This window comes from Myotis lucifugus, unplaced genomic scaffold (genome assembly GCF_000147115.1).
Source record: "Myotis lucifugus unplaced genomic scaffold, Myoluc2.0 scaffold_3, whole genome shotgun sequence".
Taxonomy (NCBI): domain Eukaryota; kingdom Metazoa; phylum Chordata; class Mammalia; order Chiroptera; family Vespertilionidae; genus Myotis; species Myotis lucifugus.
Window position 1 is genome coordinate 9,221,137 of NW_005871051.1, and position 17,491 is coordinate 9,238,627.

The 17,491-nt window shown below is 36.0% G+C and overlaps 1 protein-coding gene across 1 annotated transcript in view; it reads left to right on the forward strand.

The window, feature by feature from the left end:
- Positions 1–17,491, forward strand: part of PARD3B (par-3 family cell polarity regulator beta) — an 812,619-nt gene that overhangs the window by 464,157 nt on the left and 330,971 nt on the right. The gene's annotated exons all lie outside the window — the stretch shown is intronic.

Consider the following 17,491-nt stretch of genomic DNA (forward strand, 5'->3'; position numbering starts at 1 on the left):
AAGGGCAGATCCAGGGCCCATGCACAAACCAGGCCCTGGAACGTGGCACCCTGGACACTTCAGATGCCCAAGGACATTGCTGCCCCATGGGCTTCTGGGGAGAGAAAATGTTTAGAGAGGAGCGTGGGTACAAAATAAATCCTCAGCGAATTATTCATTGCTTCCTGAATGCTCAGAGGCCATGCTTTGCCAATGTTTTTTCTTGAGGCATATTACATATTTCATTAGTAGCAAATAGTAGAAAATAGAATAATCAAAACTGCATGTTCTACAAAACAGTCTGATAAATAGTGCTTATCTGTAACTCATTTACAGGAGTTCAGAAAAATGTTCAATCATGATGAAACAAGAGAAATTCATCCTATTTTCTATAAATTAAACAGGTCCCTGGGACACATTTGCTCTAATCAGCTATAGTAAAAGACGGGTAGAAAGCCTTACCAAAGACACAGTCCTAGGCACTGGCAAAACGGGGTATTTTCTCTCATGTGATCCTTTGAAAAAACAGAGGAATAATGTGTGACAATGACATATGTTATTACTAATAATTTAAAGGGCAATTTATTTTCAGAGAGTGCTTGATAAACATTTCCTGTTCAGTCTTCCCAACTCCTCTATGATGAAGATGAATGGATAAAAAATGCTCTTCATTTTGGAGTAGAAATATATTACTGTTTTCCTCATATAATTTTTAAAAGTGGCCAGCAGTATGGTTCTAAAAAATCTGTGCAAAAGAAAACATAGCATCCATTTTAATTTAAGGGAGGAAAAATATCAAATCTGTATCCAGAAATGGTATTTCTTTTGATGTTTCTTGTTGCTGAAAAGTTTGATTTTAAGAGCCTTTCTCTCTCAAGTTGAAATAGTCCTTGCAAAATATGTATGGTGAGCAGTCACCCATTGCATTTCATCGTACTTATGCCATAGATGACAAGGATAATAGTAATGTTTGTTCAGCTTACAGAATTGGGCAGAGGCCATGAGCTGTTTTCTTCAGGACACTAATGCCCAACTAAGAGCATTGGCTAAAATGCACTCTACCGCAGAAGTGGTAAAATATTCTGTAAAAACATTTTTAAAGTAACCATCAACGTGTGGTCCCTTCCAGAAAGTGCCAATTGAAAGCTAACAGTCTTGCAAAGGGCTCTGAGGGTCACTATTAGAACTATTTTTCACAAAGTAAAAAAATAAAATAAAATAATTGCAGCAAAACAAAACCTCCTGTTTATTGTTTAATTAATTTATGTTGGATATTGCTCCTGTATAAAGTGAGTGGGAATCTCCAAAAGCTAAACAGGCCCAATCAGTACCTTCTTTGATTTGTTTGTTTCATTTTTTTGCTGCTGGGGCTAAGCTAGTATTAACTCGAATACTGATGAGTCATTGTTCATATGTTCAAATTACTTTAAGGTGAACAGGGTTCATTTACTTACTTTCACTTAGGTTTCCAAAGCCAGAAAATTCTGATCATAAAAAATAAAGCCTTCTCCTCCCCCATCTCCTTCCGCTATTCCCCAGACACAAACATAATTTTAAAATAGTTTGCTGTGTGCATCCTTCTAGATAGCACTCCATCTATATGCTGCCCCATCTACATACAAATGTCTATATCATATGTTGTGTTTCTTTATAAGATATGTATGGTGTTATGTTGTATGAATGAATCTTGATTTACAATTTACATTTCCCCTTTTGACTGAATTTAGGCTTCATTGAGAGTTTTAGGGACTTTTTATGTTTTGGGGGTTTGGGGGCCTATTTGTATTTCTTATTCTATAATTTTCTTATTCATGCCATTTGCCAATGTTTCTATTTGTTAATTCTTTTTTCTCTTCTTCAGAATATTATATATGTTGCAAATAATTTCTTACAATTTGTCTTTTTTAGCTTGAGGATGATATTCATTACTATAAAAAGGGTTTTGTCTTATAGTCAAATATTTTCATCTTTTCCTTCATGATTTTTGAGTTTAATACTTATTTATTTTCTTCTAGTACTTTTAAAGGCTTTTATTTTTTTTAGTGTGTAGCAAATTGTGATGTAATATTATCCATGGCTTATGAGTGGAAAATTTTTCTCCATGTAAATAGACAAATTAATAGTAACATTTATTGGCTTTTGCATCCCTTTCCCATTAATTCAGAATGCAGTCACATTGCACACGAAATTCGCTTACTGCCTGGGTTGGTTCCTAGACATGCTGTTCTATTGATATATTAGACTGTCCCATGCCAGAACCATCCTTTTTAGATTATCATGCTGTATTTTGATAACTTGCAGGACACTCTTCCTCTGATTTTTCTTCTTTGGTAAAATTACTTTGGCTCTTCATAGGCATTTATTCTCCTACATGAACTTTAGATCAGCTCATCAAAATAAATTTAAATATTAAACAGGAGAGTTTCTTTTTGTGTGTGTGCGTGTCCATCATCATGTTTGCTGATGGTTCCTGATAGAAATGTTTTCACCAAGTTGAATAAGTTTCTTTGTATTCCTATCTTCTTAAAAAGATTTTTGTTTGCTCATTTTGTTTAATCAGGAATGTATGCTGCATCTTATTAAGTGATTTTAATGATCTATATAGAATGATTATGAGAATTTTGTTCTTTATTCTATTAATATGGTGAGTTATATTAATAGATTCATCTAATATTTAATTTCTGAATGACTTGAAATTTTTCTCTGCACTTGTAAAAGGTATAAATGATTAATATTTTCTATGTGCTCTAAAACATAGGTATAAAACTCTAGTTATAATTTTACTCAGTGTCATTAGTTCCTATATATCCAGATTTTTTTGAGGCTCTTCTGCCTCAATATTTGGTGGATACTTTTGTCCGCATGCATGTGGCCACATTTAAGTAACATCAAGAATGATTAAAATAATGAATAAAAGGAAATTTATTTTTAAATAATTAGATCTAACTATGCCTATTCAAAGGGGTTAGGGTGTCATTTTCTGGGTTTTCCAGAAAATCAATCTTTTCCTACTAATTGTAGACTTTCCTCTATTTATTTAAATTACCAGAATTACTTTGTTCAGCCTGGATCCCTTTAATTTGTTCATAATTGAGCTTGGGTGGGTGTTGAGTTGGAAGCTCTCAGGAGCTGAATAACACAGCTGCCTCTTTGGCCTTTGGCATAGGGTTTTCCCCCAAAGAGCTGGCCTTGTTGGCAGTATGCCAGAGAGTTACAGTCAAAGACTTTTTGTTGAGAACTAAACATCTTTAATTTCCAGGCCTGGTGTTTTATGACCCAGTAATACTTTTTAAGTATTCGTCTGAGTTATTCTAGGGACAGCATTTCAGTATTTTGGCCCATTCATTGATCTAATCTGTAGCTCAATTCAAAGTTAAGTTTAAAATGTTATTTCACACAAGATTTCTTTTTTTAATGTTTTCTCTCCTGTTTCAAATCGGCCTCTGAGTAGTACTCCTATTTCAGAAGGGCGTCCTGTAACACAGTTAGGAGAAGCTGAGGGCGGTGCAGATGGGAGATGCTGGCCAGCTGTCTGGCCCAGTGCAATGAGAGGAAATGAGCTCTAAGTGATGCATGAGGCATTCAGGCAGCATTTCCGGAAGTTTCCTGACAATGAAGATTGTTAGCATTACATGTCTCTTTAAAAAGTGCCTGTGTTAGGAGTCCCTAAAATCAAGACGATAAATAAACTGGCTGATTTTCCTTTGGGTTCAGTAATTTTATTTTGTGAGTTGCTTGTTCAAAATTTGTCTTAAGACAGAAAATATTTGCAGACACTCACAGCTGAAGTAAATTATATATCAACTGATTTATCATATCAACAAAGATAAATATTTGGTTCACATTTTGAATATAACCCCTTCATAAATATCAGACATTTCCATCAGAGAGTAGTTAGGCATCTAGTTTCAGATCGAAGATGGACATGAAAAAATTAATTAACCCCACTCTACTTTTATATTTAATTTTTAAAATTAATTTTTTGTGTAGTGAAATACTTTTTTATACATTGTTAGTAATAAGACAAAAATCCTGAACACTGAATGTATCAGAGGATTTTTATTAAAGTGTATGTTCTAATAACTATAATGCTAGTTTATAAATTATATTAATATAGTACATAAATATATATTAATAAATATAAATGTTTGTTTATACATATGGATCCTCTTTATTGATCATCAATAAGTAATACCTCTGAAGATGGTAAAAGCTGAATCAAGAACTGCTATTTAAGATAAAACTTTGACCCATTTAAAAATAAAAGGCCTGGTTGGTAAAGAAGAACTAATAGGAACACCAAAAGTGTCTACCATCTCTAATAAATGAGGAAGAGTGTACCGATACAGTCAGGTGTATACCCTAAGCTTTAGGAAGTCCAAATAAAGGAATTACCCAGAATGTGACTTTTTCATTAAACACATGTTTATTGAATGTCTACTGTGTGCCAGGAAGTAGAATTAACACTGAGGATCCAGTAGTAAATGAGAGAAATGATGTTTGCTGCATGTACCTAGACTAAAACCCTAACAGAACCTAACAGAAAACTCAAAAGTTAAAGACTTCGAAAAGGAAATACTGACATTTCGATGATAACTTATCTCAGAGAGGAAGAAAAGGGAGAGGCATCTGAAGACAGGAATGTGGTTGTTTTCAGAACTAGCTGATAACCTTGAAAAGAGGAAGAGAGAAGCAAATGGGAAAAGTAAATAAAGAAATAAAAGTACAGGAAGAGCTAGCCAGCAGTTCGAGTTGAGACTTGCAACACTTCTGGAGTTAGACACTCAAGCTATTTTTAGAACCCAAAAAAGAAAGTGTGGTGGCCCATTGTTTATCTTAGCGAACCACTGTCAGGTGGAAAGCAGGCACCCAGTTCGTGTGTTCATTTTTATCTTCATCTGCACAAGAGAAAGATGTTCGAATTGGAAAAGCACAGCTTCTAGCAAGTGGGAGACTAGACAATTTATATCCGTGTACACCAAAAGGATTGTGATTAAAAAGTGACTGTCCCTGGTTATTAGAAATTAAGAAGAGTAGTCCAGGAAGCAAATTACCAATTTTCACAAAGATGATGAATTCCAGAGGCAACTGGTGAAGCTGGTGATCTCAATGCTGATCCTCAGAGGATTTCCCTGTTTGCACAATGAGAAGGGGGTGGGGAGAATGGTGGTTACCAGCAACCTCCACGGGATCTCTGAAACAACTGATGTTTTAGTTCCTTTTTGATAGAATTTTTAGACTGATAGATCAGGGAAATGTTATGATTTGCATTGGTCTTTTTAAAAGAATTTAATGCATTGTTTTTTATTGAGACATGAGCCAAATTATACACTAAGATAGGTAATAGCATTAGAATGCCCTTTCCCCAAATGTGCTAATTAAAGCTCATTGTCACTCTGAAAGGAATTAAATAATATATACTATAAGACTCTGGATCTTCTCATTATATTCTAATAAAACAACAGAATTTGATAAAGAATAGATACGTAGAATTTGGATGAAGGCATGAAAGGCGTTCTTCCAAATTTTTAGTAGATATTGTCTCAGGGAATTGGGTAATATGTTAGACTGACAGAATTAGCATTCAAATAATTTCTTCTGGAATTGAAGAAGATATAATTTAACAAATAATGATGGATGCATTCATCTAAGAGGCATTCTTGGATACTATTTTCCAGGCAATATCCTAGGTAAACAATACAAAGGCTTCATTCACTCTTATTGTGTTTTCGTTCCCTTTGGGTAAATACATGATAAAGTTGTATACAAGTAAATTGACAATAAAATTTCAGATAGAGACGATATTTTTCTGAAGCCAAATTCAGGTAGAGAGGAAGACTCAGGAGAGGTGAGCCTCTTTTAGAGAAGGTGGTGAGAGATAAAGGCAATGTCCCAGAGTCAGGTTAAAGGAACTGAATTGTACAAGTGTACAGTTTGGGAGACGTGGTATCATTGCAGTTATTCAAGATGTCTGTGGTTTTTAGTTGCCACCCCCAAAGCTAGTTTTATGTTACCAGATCAAGGAAGACAACAGTTCCACTCTACCCTGGCCTATATTTAATTACATTGTTAAATATAGCACTGGCCCTAACCGGTTTGGCTCAGTGGATAGAGTGTCAGCCTGCGGACTCAAGGGTCCCAGGTTCGATTCCGGTCAAGGGCATGTACCTTGGTTTCAGGCACATCCCTAATAGGGGGTGTGCAGGAGGCAGCTAATCGATGTTTCTCTCTCATTGATGTTTCTAACTCTCTATCCCTCTCCCTTCCTCTCTGTAAAAAATCAATAAAATATATATTTTTTAAAAATATAGCACTGTATTTAAGTCTGAGTACAATATTTTAATAGAGACAAAAACAGTGTGGAATGCATCCAGATATTGGTGAGAGGCCTAGAAACCATGTCCAATGAGAAACAGTAGGAAGAAATAAAGATGTCTTGCTTGGAAGAAAGATGGGTGGAGGCACACGAGAGTTCTCCTTAGATATTTTCATGGCTAAGACTGAAAAACTCAGATCTGTTTAAATTTGAATATGCACCCCAAATATATCAAGTAGTGATAGCTTCTTCAGAAGATACGTCAAGTTTACAAGCTTTGAAATGAAGGAAGTTAATAATGATGGAAAACTAAATTCTGGTTTGTGACATGTTTGATATGCAAGGAAAAGATAGATATATAAATTAAAAAAACTCATGAAGACTGAGAAGCAAAATTCATCAGCATTATGGAAAAGGATCCAATTTTTCACTATTAGATAAAGGATAAATGTTATTTTTTAGTGTATCTTAATATATTGATATAGTTAATATAACCACACAGGTTATAACTCAAGTGGGGTGACTTAGTGAAAACAAGTGAATTCAGAGAAATTACATATCAAGACTCAGGCTGAATTCTTAAAAAGACATCTCTGGTGAGAAAAGGGAAACCTGAAATAACTGACTTCGCAAATAGTTTGCAACACTGCCATCAAAGCAGGCCTCTCACCACATTGAAAATCCAACATTCCAGTTAACGAAAACTTAACATATAATTAAATTTTAGACAACTATGCATTTAAGAGTGAAAATTAGTATTAACTTGTATTACTAATAACTGAATTATAGCGATATAGATCACTTCTCTGTATCTGTAATATAATTAGAATCATAAATCTAGCCGAATAATACAGATTTTGTTTAAAATTATTTAGAATAATTATTTGGGTTGGAAGCAAAGGCATAAAAATGCCTTTTTATAAAAAGGACTTGATTCTCTCCCTGTAAGTCCAAATGCATTTTTCTGCTTTTTTTGCCTTTGCATTGCCTAAGAAATATGTTTTCAAGAATAACTTACTTTGTGTTCATTATAACTATTAATTGGGAAATGTTGCCTTTTTGTGTAGAAATTGTACTTTTATACTACTTCCTATGTTTTAGATTTTCCCAAAAGTCATGGCACATTTCATCCCACCTCTCACATACCATCTGCAATGAATAAATGTGACAAATACCTAAACACCATTACTTTCATTTGTCTTTTTTTCCTTTTTATTGAATTTATTGGGGTACCAATGATTAACAAAATTACATAGGTTTCAGGTGCATAATTCTAGGACACCTCATCTGTATACTGTATTTATTGTGTGTTCACCACCCCAAGTCAAGTCTCCGTCCATTTCCATGTTATCATTTGATGAATGAATGGTAAAGAGGCACAACTCTCTCATATATTTCCATCAGGAAAATAAATTATCTTGGAGGCAAAGTTCGTCTGTCTTATATAAAAACATGGTAACCTGATACCTAGAACTAGAACAGGAGAGTCAATGCTGGTATTAGTAATAGTTATAGCCATAGAGAAGATAATGTTAGTTGTATTATTAGAGATGAGTGTTTGACTTGAATTGTCAATGTAAGTAAATTCTCTTCAAGTGAGTATTGTGAAGTACTGGGGGAAAGGTTCCATGGATTTTGTATGTAGAACCTCAGTCAATCGTGGGGTCACAAATGGTCTCAAATGTTGACATGCAGTGTTTCACATTTTCTTAAGAGGAGGTATTGTTCAGTGGAATACATAGATAAATCAAAAATTCAGTGTCTGGAAGAGAAACCCTAGGTTCTGTTTTCTCACAGGAGATATAAAGAAAACTACATTTGTAATTGAATCTTAACCAATGATGTATGCCCATAACAAATCCATGAAGATCTTCATTAAATTAGCCTCTGTATATTTAGAGCATTATTTGTGCTCTGATGGAAAATCTTGATCAATAGAGAAACTGCCTTATTCTTTAGAACTGAAATATTCCGGGTTCCACTTGAAATTTGGATTAATACATGGACTGCTTCTTTGTTTACCTCAAAGGAAGCTCTACCTCTCAGATACTAAGCATTTTAAATAAAGCCAAATATGAACCTTTCTTTCTCACTTGTCTTTGTTTTGTAAACCATTATTCATGTTTAAATGAAATTCTGTGTTCCTTCTTAAAGAACTTTTGTGGAAATACAAGAACATCTTCATAAAAATGTGAAGCTAAGGGAGCTATTTAAAGAATAGAACAAAATACTTAAATTCTCCTTCTCAGTATGAACCAAATTCATTTTAGTTGTTTTGAAGTGAGATTTTGTTAGTTAAAAATATTGTATATAAAAAATAATTAAATATAGTATAATAATAAAATATTATATAAGTATATAATATAACTAGAGGCCCGGTGCACAAAAGTTGTGCACTCGGGAGGGGGCGGTCCCTTAGCCTGGCCTGTGCCCTCTTGCAGTCTGGGACCCCTCGAAGGATGTCCACCTGCTGGTTTAGGCCCGCTCCCCGGGGGAACAGGCCTAAGCTGGCAATCAGACATCCCTCTGGCAGCCCGGGAGCCCTTGGGGGATGTCCACTTGCCAGCCGGGAGCAGGCCTAAGCTGCAGTCAGACATCCTTAGTGCTGCTGAGGAGGAGGGAGAGGCTCCCACCACTACCCCTGTACTGGCAGCCGTCAGCCTGGCTTGTGGCTGAGCAGAGCTCCCCCTGTGGGAGTGCACTGACCACCAGTGGGCAGCTCCTGCATTGAGCATCTGCCCCTGGTGGTCAGTGTGTGTCATAGTGACCAGTCATTCCCAGTCGTTCTGCTGTTAGGGTCAATTTGCATATTACCCTTTTATTATATAGGATAGAGGCCTGGTGCATGGGTGGGGGCCGGCTGGTTTGTCCTGAAGGGTGTCCTGGATCAGGGTGGGGGTCCCACTTGGGTGCCTGGCCAGCCTGGGTGAGGGGCTGAGGGCCGTTTTCAGACTGGCCACACCCCCTTCAGGGTGGGGGTCCCTGCTGGAGTGCCTGGCCAGCCTGGGTGAGGGGCTGAGGGCCGTCTTCAGGATGGCCAAGCCCCCCAGCGGGGACCCTCACCCCATGAGGGTGTGGCCAGCCTGGGTGAGGGGCTGATGGCTGTTTGCAGGCTGGCCATAGCCCCCAGCCACCCAAGCTCCCAGTGGAGGCTGGCTGGAAGCAGGTATCTGGGATTTATCTTCTATAATTGAAACTTTGTTGCCTTTAGCGGAGCCCACAGCCAGCCAGGGCAGGCGGGAAGCTTGGCTTCCTCCATCGACAGGGCAACAAAGCCTCCTGCTTGCTCCAGCTATGTGGCTGCTGGCCGCCATCTTGGTTTTGTTAATTTGCATATAGTTGCTCTGATTGGCTGGTGGGCGTGGCTTGTGAGTGTAGCGAAGGTACAGTCAATTTGCATGTCTCTCTTTATTAGATAAGATGAATATATGTTAAATGAATTTTGGCAGTTATGTAGTTGTCTCTTCTGAATGATATTTGGAATGATTTTTTTATGGGCCATACTTTAAGCAGAAATTAATACTATTGTGGAGAGGTACAACTACCTCAGTTTTAGGTGCAGTAATTGCAATTTTTCCTTTAAAAGTCAAATGGGAATAGCCTTCCATATTTTTATTTTAATACATACATATTCATACCTTTATGATCTTATTTTTTCTCAAAATGATTATATTGAACATATGCTTTTAAATTTGTGTCCTTTAAGAACAATGTAGCTTAAATATTATTTTCTTTATCTTTGTTTCTATATTATCATTTAATTGTAAAGTTTGCTCTTGAATAAATTTGTCCTGATTTATTTGCCTAATATTATACTTGGCCATAAGAGTTGTTTTCAATATTTGCTCTTAGAAATATCAATGCATTGAGCCTGCTAGTACATAAACCTTTGTAAATAATCATGATTATTTATCAATATAAATTTTTGGCTAACTGTTATGTAAAGATTTAAAGTTTTTGACCACTTGCTCTCCAGAAAGGAAATATTGCTCCTATCAGTAGTATATGGAAGAATCTAAGTGTCTTTTTTTTTTTTTTTTTACTTTTGCCAATTTTAAAAGGATATTTTTCTTTTTCTTTTAAAATTAACTTTGTGGCTAAACATTCTTTATACATTTATTGACTTTATGTTTTCTATGGTGAATCTTCTTAGCATTGCCTCTGTAAGGCTAAAAATTTCTAAATTAAATATCACCTCACTGGAAATAAAATGTTATTCTACGTTAAAGGTCAAATCGTAACTCTTGCTCATGGGGAAAATAGATATTTTGCTTTTACCTTTCTAAAGCTAAGGATGTTACCTGCTCCAGAATACATATTAATCAATAAATCTGTGTTTCATTAAATGGTTAGAAAATGTCTAGCTAATTTGAATAAGAAACAGAGTCAGTATTCAGACTTATTTATGATAAAATCTGCTTAATCTTGGGTAAATCAATCTTTTAAAAATAATTTCTTTTTAGTTCTTTATTGAAGCATTCAAATTACTATACTATACAGGGTGAGGCAGAAGTAGGTTTGCAGTTGGTCATGCAGGTTATTATATTACAATAGCTTTATTAACTCTGTCTCGTGTACTACAGCTGGCTGCTTTAGAACCCCAGAACCACTTAGTACAAAGGCTGGTGTCACCAGAACCACCTACTCTGCTTTTATGGGACTGAATAGGTGTTCAACACTTGAAAATATAATTTCAGTCTCATGTAAAACTCATCCACCTATTTCTTCCTTCCTTCCTTCCTTCCTTCCTTCCTTCCTTCCTTCCTTCCTTCCTTCCTTCCTTCCTTCCTTCCTTCTTTTATTAAACAAATATTTGTGTTCCTTCTCTGCCAGATACTATTTTAAATAACTGAGACTTATCAGTGACAATGGACAACAATACCTTATTTCTGTTAGATTACCTAGAATGGAAATAATCTCATGAACAGAGTTTGAGAGATTAGGGATGTAAATGGTAATAATAAAATAAGTGAACAAAGACACCAGAACGATAGTCACTACAACAAACAAACTACAAATTGTGGAGAGAGGAGACATGACTGGAAAGGCTAATGCTTCAATACCCACTTGGCTAGAGTTCATGAGAAATGGTACTGGGAGCTCTATCCAATGATGGAATTAAAATTAAAATAGAGATCGAATTGGAAATTGACTAATCAAGTGTGATGGTTCCAAGTGAGCTGGGAAAAGCCGATCAACCCACTGCTGATCCAGGAACTAACTGGCATAAGCCCCAAGTACATCAGCATTGTCTTGAAAGATTTGTGAGAGCCTGCAAAGGTTTCAGCTGAAATCCTTAAAAGTAAAATAAGATTATAGCAAAAAATTGGAAAACATTTAGCTCATTTTTTTTAAGTTTGGGAAAGGCTTTTGTAGCTACCAAAATGAATGAAAAATGAGTTACATCCGAGATTTCCTATTTCCAGCCTTAATAAATCAGTCATGCCAGGTAAATGAATCATGCCTGAGCTTTCTCTGGACTCTGAAAGGCTAGAGGACAATCACAAGTGGCCAAGTCCTCTAGCCCGTAGGCTAATAATGAATAGTCAAGTAAGACCGGAACATTCTGAGTTAAACAGCCTTCTTAGATACAAGTTTGTTCACAATCTTCCAGTTTGTTTGTGTGCATTGCTGGGCTTTTAAGAGACTACACAAATCTTTAAGACATAATATATGACACAGACCAATGGAACAGAATCGAGAGCTCAGAAATTAACCCACATGTATATGGGCAACTAATTTTTTACAAAGGAGCCAAAAATATACAATGGAGAAAGGAAAACCTTAAAATAAATGGTACTGGAAAAATTGGAAACCACATGCAAAAGAATGACGCTAGACTGCAATCTGACACCATACACAAAAATTAACTCAAAATGGATTAGAGACCTAAATACAAGACCTGAAAAAACGTAGAAGAAAACCACAGTACTAACGTTATGGACCTTGATCTCAGAGAGGCCCCAAAGTCAAGGGAAGTAAATATCAAACTAAATATTAAACTTTGATGCCTGAGCTCCCAACCATTAAACCTTTCTGTTCCCAGTCATATTAATTTCTTAGTGTTAACTCTAAAAACAAAAGATACATCCTGGCTCCTATTTAAATGTTAATTTTCATTCAGTTCTCACTCAAGTCTTGCCTGCTTCAGCTCATTCTCTAAGTTCCGAAAGCAGTTACCACTGGCAGCACTAAGTTTAGCACAGAATTGCATACTCTCTGGGGTACCTACCATGTGAAATTTTTTTCTCACTCCGATTAGATGAGAAGCTCTTACAGGGTCATACCTTATATATCTTTGGCACCCTCCTCATGCTTAGAATGTGTACCTGCTGAGTAAACCCCAGACGGATGACATGCTTGGGTTTTGGTAGAGCAATCTGGGTGCAATCCCAGAAACCTATTGGTCGCCATGATTGATTGGGCTGATTTTACTTAGTAGGCGGGTTCTCCTTTCCTACATCAAATTATTGAATGAGTAAATGGATAAAAGTGCAAACAAATACTTAAAGGTAAATGAATAAAAGTGCAAATAAATGTTTGGTTTGGGGAGCAAAATAAAATAGGGATAAAGATATTCTGGAAGGGTGTAGACTATAGCACTCCACACTCACATTCACTTACCCAAACCAGTGTTGTTTATTTGATAGCGTTTGGAGAAGGTTCATAATAATGAACAGGCATAAGAGCCAAACACAGGCAATATAAAAGGCCAAGGTTATAAATCATTATATAGAAAAGAGTGAAAGCAGTTGTTTAGAACTTGAGAAAAAGGGCTGTGTGCTTTATTTCCTAAGTGGAGGAATCTATGAATAAATTAGGCAATCACTTGACATAATTGATTTAGATCATGTGAATTCCTGGCACTGCCTGAGGGTTAATTAGATCAGATTGTTTTGTGGCCCTTGCTAGTCTTCTAGCACTGACATTTTTTCCCCCTTTGTATTAATCTATATCTCACTTTATTGTTGTTTTGTTTTAATCTCAAGAAGAATATTATTTTAATTATATTATTTAAGTTTAGTTAACATGAAATTTTTTTTGTTTGTAGTTAGGAAAAGTTCAAGATATAAATATTCATCTAACAAAATATCTGTGCTTCTTATTTATGAATCATGTTTTCATTTTCTATTAATCTATTTGCAAAGAACAGTGTATTCTGTGCACAAATGTAGTGCCATGGGAATTATATTTAAAACATGCTTGAATTGCTTGCAGCAACATGAAATTGAATTACATTAGTATAGAGCAATTTGACTGTATGTGAGTTGTCCCAAATATTGTATAGGCTGAATATTCAGAGATTTTGTTTACCTTGAGTATTGGCAAATATCCTAAAGTAATCCCAAAAATGTCCTGAATCAAATAACATGATTGACTCAAAATAAATTAAAAATATTCTACATGATTTAAGTACTTGGAATAGGCTCACCCATTACTGCTTCATAATTTACACACATTTTTATCCATGAAGCAATTTTGGTATTTAGGTTTAATCAATGAATTTATTGATACAAGTACAATCTACTCTAGCCTCATTTACTAAGACAACAAGGAATTTTAAAGTGCTCCATATTCATGTAACCTGATTTATACAGTGTCCAGCATACAGACTTGATACTGATAGATGTATAAGTTAACTCTTAAATCAACTAAATTAACTAACCCCTTAGATATCTAAATCTGTATCCCTGTAAAACATAGTACTTAAAGGGCTCATCCATGACCAATCCATAATTCAGAGAGGTTATTATATTGAAAATGTGGTCACAAAGTCATTAAGGGCAAGAATTTCTAAAGACAGCTCAGTCTAATTGTCCACCCCCACTGGAAAAAACTGATGATGTGATTAATCATTAATGGATTAGGAATATTATATTTGTAAAAGAAGGCAATAGTATTACACAGGTGCTTAATATATCATTACCATTGCTTTAGGAGGTTGAGTCTGAAAATAAAATGCTAGTGTATAAGATTAATACTTAAAGAAGCTTATTGGAACGAAAAGAGAAAAATCTTGTCTTCTGTTGGAGAAGAGATTTAGTATGGATAACGTAAAACTAAGAAATGATCTTAAGAGTTTACTTTGGATTACATTATTTTTCTTTTTTAATCCAGCAACATCCTAAAAAGTTAATTAATTTGGAAATAACATTCTTAAAATAGGATTAAGAGATGCTGCTTAAGAGATACTTAATCATCACTCCATATTTTTCACGTGTTGTTTGTTATTCAGGAGAATAAAGGAATAATTATAAAATACATGACAAAGAATTAACATATTTAATATATGAAGAGGTCTTATTAATTATTAGAAAATAAATATTTCAATTTAAAAATATATGGTCAGACAATTTACAAATAATTTATTCAGTTGGCCAATATATATATGGATTATGTCCAACTTCACAAGTAATTAAGGAAATGAAGATATTTTCTTGGAAAACTGGGAAATGTTACAATATACATGTGCTTGTGTTGTAACACATGTTTATTGGGTATTTAAGTTAATACCAGTTTATCACAGGGCAATGTGGTAATTGTATAAGATACCTTAGTGCTTTTGTTATCTTTTACCCAGTAAGTCCATTTCCTTCCAAAAAAATCAAAATCAAACGTTAAGGACTTTTCACTATAGTGAACTTAATTTTCCAGCAATTAATGGGTTGGTGAAATTATAGACTCTAATCTAATAGATATAATAGACTTAAAAGTCTTCAGACTAGTTAATGACATAAAAATGTTAACGATAAAACATCATTTGAAAAGAAACAGTATACAATTATGTCAGTGTAGGAGCATATGTATGTATTTGTGTGTACATATGGAAGGAAATTCAATAACATGTTTACATTGATTTGTCTTTTAGTGGAAGTTGTAGGGGCAATTATAAATAATGCTACATGTATTATTTATATATTCCTGTATATTTTCATGTCCTGAATTGTTGAAACAATTCCTCTGGTGTTGTTAGCAGGCAAGGGTTTTATTTTTTTCTGATAGTCACTATAGTCACAAAGCTTAGAATTACAGAGCTTTACAAGGACCTCCCAAAGTATCTGAGACATGAAAAAAACAACAACAAAAAAACTGTTGGCTCTAAAGTATAAAAATAAAGCCATATATTTTGAATTAATAAATGTTCAATTATCTCTGAAATGTAACCCTATGCCAGTTTTATTTAGTTACATTTAGAATTCAATGAAAAATATTATTACATTTGAACATAGTTTTTATTTGGGGATTATTTTCCAGTTCACAATAATTTCTATGCATGCACAAAGATTGCTAAAAAAAGTAGTCTATGTCTATTAAATGAGTAATTCATTCCCAAATAATTTTGAATCAATTTTCCCAAATCTCTGGGGGACAGAGGAGTAGGGAAGAGTGGTAGGAGGGGATTATGCCCATTGCTTTTCTTTTTTCCTTCATCAGCAGGCTTGCTGGCATCCAAAGAAATCCCTGGTCAAAGGGAAAGAGATTCAAAAATTGCTGCCTGTGACATCATTTTGGATGCTGGGTGTAACAACTTCCTGTTTTTTCTATTAATATTTTCTACGAACTCAACCTGGCTCAAGATGTTAATATACCTCAATACGTTCTAAAAGGATAGTGGAGGTTTAGTCTCTGTGTGTAATACCTGTTCTGCAAAAAGGAGCCTGATGTAAATGAGCTCCTCTAATAGATCAGTATAGCACACCAGGCCAGTTCACCAGAGTGTGTGCAGGACGTTGTGCATCCATTGACGTGAATGGGTGTGCTCTGAATTGGAGAGACAGCCCATAAACCACCAAAGTTAATATCCTCTGATAAGCAATGAGTCCGAATGACAACTTCTCAAAATCGATTGCATACTAGTAGCCCTGGTTTTGCACTGTTTGCATATTAAACAGATGATACTGGATTCTGGGCAGAAATGTAGTCAGTATTATATACTTCAGCTCATGCCAGAAGAGAAATCTTTTGATAGCACTATTATAGCCAAGAACAGCAGCAGCTATCCAGTCCCAAACCAGGAGCCAGGCGCCAAAATGAATTCATCCAGGAATAAATTGGGTTGCCGTCTCAGTGTGAAGTCCGTAAGCTTTAGGGAAAATGCACGTGAAAATCCTGGGTAGCTCATGTTACCAGATCTTGAGGGTTAGCGTTCAGTTCTGGGCTGTCCAGTTAACTTTAGGAGAAGAAACACGAGTGATGGGAGAGATGCTCTTACCCAGCCAGCCAGCTCGCAAGCACGTACAGAAGTGCCATGAAGGGAGCAGAGGGTGTTCAGTAACGTGAGCCCTGCATGTGACTTGAAGTTACCATGCTTACACGCAGCTGAGTGGGGCATCTAATGCACTGGATGACAGAACCACGATTCCAAAAGATCTGATCAGGGAGAACTGATGAGCTGCAATTCCGAAGATTACATTTAATAGTGATAAATGCAAATTCCTGTACTCAGCTTTAAAAAAAAAAAGAAAAAAAAAGAAGCACCTCTCTCCTGACTTACTCCCATCCAATTCATTGCACATGTTGCAGCCTGGGAGATCTATTTAAAACACAAACTCCATCTTGTCACTTTTTTGCTGAAAATCCCTTAACAGCATCCTATTGCCCTCGGGATAAAGACAAACTCATTATGGGGATTTGAGATCCTCCATGACTGGCCCCTTCGTTTCTCCTCCACCTGGGCTCGCACTGGTCTCCCTCTCATGCTGAGCACTCCAGCCGTATGACAGGCCTTCAGGTTCTATGTGTAGGACCTGTTTTGTTTCATGTTTCCTCTGTCCAAACACTATCTTCACCCTTCCCTGTATATCTCCAGGTCTTCACTGAAAGGCAGCAGGAAAGTCCAACCCATAAACTAGGCTTAGTCTCTTCATTACCTATTTTCAAGGTTCCCTGACCATCCTTCTTTCATTCAACAAATATGTTTTGAGTGTCTGCTGTGTCCCAGGCCCTGTCCTGTACCCTGGGAACCAATTGATGAACAAAGCAAAGCCCACGTCTACCTGAAGCTCATGTTCTAATGGGGAAGAGGGCAGGCAGCGGTGAGTGCCTTGTGAAAGAATGAAGCAGGAGGAGGAGATAATGACAGAGTTGGGGTCGGAAGGCCCTACCTTAGGTGAGGTGGCCAGGGAGGACCTCTGTGCCAATGCGATGTCTGTGGAGACGTGAAGGAAGGGTGGCCGTGAACCAGGTGGCTGTCCA